General features: G+C 36.5%; 1 protein-coding gene across 1 annotated transcript in view; it reads right to left on the reverse strand.

Annotated features, from left to right (window-relative positions):
- Positions 1-756: 756 nt before the first annotated feature.
- Positions 757-5,805, reverse strand: part of LOC107755693 (MAGUK p55 subfamily member 7-like) — a 39,631-nt gene continuing 34,582 nt past the window's right edge. The window contains exon 14 of the mRNA XM_016572581.1: positions 757-826. The gene's annotated coding sequence lies outside the window, so the exon portion shown is untranslated. The remainder of the gene's footprint in view (positions 827-5,805) is intronic.

Consider the following 5,805-nt stretch of genomic DNA (forward strand, 5'->3'; position numbering starts at 1 on the left):
GTGAGCAGTAGCTCATTATCGTTTAAAGAGACATGTACCAAAACGGGTCGCTGTGAACAGAGCTGTTTTTGACAAGGTAAAAAGGGTGTTGTTTTACACAACCACTGGGGAATTTTAACCAAAGTATATTACAGACATTTCATGAAAACCTTAAACAGTGGCTATCCAATGTCCCCAAACAGGTGATGCTTGTCTGATCAAAAAGCAGACAGGTTTTCTTAGACCTTATGTAGCTCCACCCATTTTCATTTTCCGATTTGTATTTCCACAGCATGAAGGTAAAATCTGATAGATTTATGAATGAACCGCTCATTTTAAAATCTTCCCGATCTATTGACAATTGTTTTGACATCCGCTTCAAACATTACAATGCTCATGCTAACTTTCGTTAACTCTACAATAACTAAATCTACTTCACCAGCTAATTTCTCTTCAACAGCGATGTCATAGACATATACAGAGCTGCTACTAAAATGAAAGTTCAAAGGCAAAATTCTAAAGATGGCTGCATACTTGTTTCTCTGGCGGATAAGGTCTATAGCCATTATTTTGTTTTTATTCCCACCATATTATTCCCATTAATTTAGCTATGAATGGTCTGTCTGATCCCTCTCATGATGTCCCTATTGTAATTCAGTTTGGATGGTAACAGTTTCGAGGTAACAGGATGTGAACTGAACTTTAAGCAACTCTAAAGAGGTGTACTATTAGGATGATGTATTGCACAAATGTTATATGAACTCACATGGCACAGATACACTGAAGTGTTCTGGGTCAGAGAGTAGAAGTCTTCTCTTTAACTCGGTCACACCAACCCCGCTAGGCCCTGTACAAAACACACACACACACACCAGCAGTTTATCACTCATTAATCAACACTGACAAAGCAATAAAGCAGCAGTCAACATTCGCTGAATAATTCATTCAATATAAATACAAGCTTATCTAAATCACCAGTACCAATATACATTTTCATCACACTTCAGTCACACTCATGATCCCTGTCCAAACATTTTCTCTTTATCTTGCGCCCAATATAAAAGACTGCAGACTTGGCTGGTTAGCTGGTACATGAACAGATTCAGTCCTTGTTTGTAGGCGGACATGTACGGTATTTAAAGTCTTCATGGACTGTCTAGGCCATGAAGTGGCCCATTATTCCGGCAGGCATCTGCTGTTTCCATCACTGGGATTTAAGTATAAGGATGATGGGGTAATGCTGTATTGATTTCAGGCTGTGGCTCCCGCCACTCGCACCCTTTCCAAAACACAGATCCAGTCTCTGCTCTGGCCCAAGCACCCCCAGAAAGAAAAAGCCATACTACTGTAGTGAAAATGAAGAATCTGTCTGGTGCCCATTCATGAGAGACTAAAAGCCTGTGTCTGCCAGCCACAAACAGATGGTACAGTCGCTGCGGGTGCATCTCTCAAAATCAAAGTAAGTATGTTATCACTACACTGGCTGCAACTGGCCTCCTTGATGTGGAATGTGATTCTGGAGTGAAATTCCTGCCATTTTGATAATGCATGAAAGGTTTTTGGCCATCTCAGTTCACGTTTGGCACAGGATTGCTTTTCACAGCAAATTAGTTTTACAGAGTGAGAGGAAAGAACAAAATCGCATTAAGGTTGAATATGAAAATATTAAATCATCTTGTTTGACCTCACGTGGGCTTTCTGCCTGCCCTCACTGTCATCATCCACCAGTGCTCATCTTGCAAACAAACCTGTGGGTTGATGGTCTTCGAAATATTTGCAAACTGTGTCTGTGGTCAGTTGAACAAACACATTAAGGAAGATACAGTATATTTTCATTCCGGGATGCCTTTTAAGTTATAGTTCTATATGGCATACCTAGGCAAGCAGCGATCATAGAGTTAGTCAAATTAGACGTTAATGTTCTACACCCATGGCCAACAAAAACTTATGAGAATGACACACATTAGAAGTGAAACTAGTAATTTGAACAACAACCTGCTCATTAGGGATGAGCAGACTGCTTTGGTGGGCTTAAACTTTTGTGGACATTTTGTTTGTCTCGTATGCAAAAGAACAAACGACATGTTAATGTGTTCATGAAAAAGAACAGGACAATTCTTACAAGAATATATATAAATATCCCTCTTTGTTGCTTTTTTTTGTAGTTCTGAAAAAAAAAAGTTTCTGTTTTCTTTTTTGTGGGGAGTCCCATTACATGACATTTTACAGCTTAAACTAACCTTGCTAAAAAAGGTAAAATTATCTGATATTTTAAGAGACTACTCACCCTGACACAATGTCTGTGTCAGGCTTGTGTTGTGTTTTGTTCCCCATGTGCTCCCTGTGTCCCAGTGTTTATGCCCATATTTGGTTAGTTTCCTGTTCCTGTCCTGATTATGTTGATTTAATTCCAGGTGTTCCCCGTTTATTTCCATTGATCCCAGGTGTGTCTCATCATCCCCTCGTCTTGTCATGTGTTTAAATTGTGTTCCTTGCTTTTAGTTCCACGTCTGGTATTGTTCAAGTCTACCTGTGCTTTGTGAGTTTTCCCTTGTTTCCTTATTGAAATTAAACTTCTCTGGATTGATGTACTCCTCGTCTCTCTCCGTTCCTTGCTCCGTACTCTACTCAGTAGTGCAACCATGACAGTCTGCATGTGTCCTCTCAATGATATAATTTTATCTTTTATGTTCCTGAATGTTAGTTGCACCATATGATTTGTTGGACCAAAGTAAAAAAATATGCAAAACTATTTAACGTTTTATTTTCAGGAATTTCTGTCTTTTATAAGGATTCATTCTTTATGGGTAGCTGTATTACCATGCAATAAAAAAAAAAAGAAATTAAGAACACAATCATCAAATTACAAATGTATTTGTGTGAATTACACTTGAATGTATTTGAATAAATAAAAGACAAAAAAATATAAAATATATAAACATTAATATATAGGAAGAAGTGAATGTCATGTCACTGACTCAAATTCTACTTGTCGGAATCTAACATAACTAATCCAGAACTCGGCAGCAAGATTAATTTTTAATGAGCCAAAAAGAATGCACGTCACACCTTTTATCAATTTGCACTGGCTACCAATAGCTGCGCGCATAAAATTCAAGGCATTAATGTTTGCCTACAAAACCACCACTGGCTCTGCACCCCTTTACCTAAATTCATTACTTCAGACTTATGTGCACTCTAGAAGCTTGCATTCTGCAAGTGAACGTCGCTTTATTGTGCCATCCCAAAGAGGCACAAAATCACTTTCACAGACTTTTAAATTAAATGTTCCCTCCTGGTGGAATGACCTGCCCAACTCAATCCGAGCAGCTGAGTCCTTAGCCATCTTTAAGAACCTGCTAAAAACACATCTCTTGCATATTTTTTGACCCTCTAGCACTCTGTATTCTTAAAAAACCCCCCACTCTATTAATTTACTGCTTGTTTTCTTTAAAAAAAAAAAAATTTAAACACTAGCTTTTCCAATCTTTTTGTATTCAATCTATTTGTTTCTTTTCATTTATTATACAATTAACAAAAGCAAAAAAAAAGGCCTCTAACACTAGCTTGCTCTATTCTTTTTCTTTTCTATCGGTTTTCCTTTTATTTATTATATAATAAAAATAAAAACCTTGCTACATGTACTGCATTAAGCTAACTGAGACTTGTTATATTGTTAACAACGGACCATTATTCTAAAGTGTTACCCATTGCTCTTTTGTTGATTTTGATTGCTTCCATTGTCCTCATTTCTAGGTCGCTTTGGATAAAAGCGTCTGCTAAATGACTAAATGTAATGTAAATGTAAACTAATCATGACAAGTCTGTTTCACAGCAGCTAAATTCAGACATTGTGGACAAAATAGGGGGGGAAAAACAGCACAGTCTAGTGCCACATTTTTGTTCATTTTTCTCATATATCAATGGTAGACAACCCAGTTTCTGACCTTGCTGAGATGATTTAACGTTTTTTAAATAAATCCACCCAGTCCTTTGGCTCTTTGGCCAGACTTGTCAAGGCTCACTTGAAGTCCTTCAGTACTGGGAGAGACCTCACTGTGCTCCTGTACATTTTTTGTTGTTTGTTTGGGAAAGAAGTCTTGCATTCACCTACACCTTGCCAACAGCTGTTCTCACCCCTGATATACCTGAGAATTAATGCTCTAAATTTACCACAGGGACATATTTTTGATTCAGCAGTGGATAAAAAAGTGAAAAAGTTTAAATGATCTCACATGCCTCATCAAATTTCTAAGTAGAATATCATGCATTCGTAATTATGCAAACACTGAAGCAATGATGACGTTTTAGGCAGACAGTTACTACTTTTATAACAATAGAAATTCTATCTGCCAAGATGCCATTCAATTTTGAATATGTATAGCTATACCCTCAGCAACACAAAAGCTGAACTTCCATTTCATTAAACCTCTGAACAGATAGCTCTGGATTTCATGCTTAATGGAATGTCAACTTTTGATTATGGTCATTTTCTAAACTCTTGCTATGATGGACTGTGGCAACAGGGAATGTAAATGACATAAAACAATAGCAAGTGGCTCCAGCTGTATGGAGGGCTGCCTGGCATATTCAAGCAGTACTCTCATGTTTAGATAATAAGCACGTATTCCTTTGGCTCCTTTGGAGTCTGACTTTAGAAATGACGTTGAGGTGAACATTTTGCAGGCCCAGGTCTACATCCAAGCAGTTCAATGAAAACAGATACATAGTCTGCAGATCCATGTGTTAATTTAACTTTCTAGACTCTTACGTTCTCTACAGTATCTATATTATTTTACCTATACCAATAAATAACCACCCTCATCATTCCAAACTTGCATGCATTTTTTCCCCTTTGCCAAACACACACGCGCACAAAAAGAGAATATATGAAGACTTTTCCATGCTCTTTTCCATGCAGTTACAATGAACAGCAACTGAAGCTGTCAAGCTTCAAAAAAGATACAAAAGAATCCCCCACACCTCAAAAAAAAAAAAATTATAAAAGTGGAACATGTGACTTTTATGCTTTATTCAAAGTCAGGGCCCAATGGTTAACAGCTCACTGGTAGGGAAGCTTACCAGTGATGAAAAATGCAAAATTTGGTCTGTAATAGACCTGGAATATAGCACATGCGTTCAGACTTTTTTCCCAGCAATTCAAATTTTTTTTCTTGCAATTCAGAATTGCATGATATAAAATCACAATTGCTAGTAACAAAGTCAGAATTGCCAGATATAAACTCGCAATTCTGACAAATAAGGTCAGAAATGCCAGATATAATCTCAGATTTGTGCCTCTATATCTTGAAATTTTGACTTTACAACATGCAATTGCATGTACTTTTATCAGAATTTTGAGATATAAACTCGTTTTTATCTCAAAATTCTGAGAAAAGAAGTCAGAATTGCAAGAAAAAAAGTCAGAATTGTGAGATATAAACTTGAAATGATGAGAAAAAAGTCAGAATTGCGAGCTTATATACTGCAATTCTGACTTTAACAACTGTGAGTTTGTATTTCGCAGTTCTGACTTTATAACTCGCAATTGCAAGTTTATTTCTCACAATTTTGAGAAAGTCAGAATTAAAAGTTGCAATTATTTATTGATTTATTTATTTATGTTTTTTCAGCAGCGGAAATAGGCTTCCATAGCATTTGAACTATAGTGCCCTTTTCAACCCTAAAAGTTGAATAATGACTAGTGCTGTCAAACGATTAATCGCATCCAAAATAAAAGCTTTTGTTTACACAATATGAGTGTGCACTGTGTATATTTATTATATATATATATATATATATATATATATATATAAATACAAACAC

Source organism: Sinocyclocheilus rhinocerous, unplaced genomic scaffold, assembly GCF_001515625.1.
Source record: "Sinocyclocheilus rhinocerous isolate Xijiao unplaced genomic scaffold, SAMN03320098_v1.1 scaffold2217, whole genome shotgun sequence".
Lineage (NCBI taxonomy): Eukaryota > Metazoa > Chordata > Actinopteri > Cypriniformes > Cyprinidae > Sinocyclocheilus > Sinocyclocheilus rhinocerous.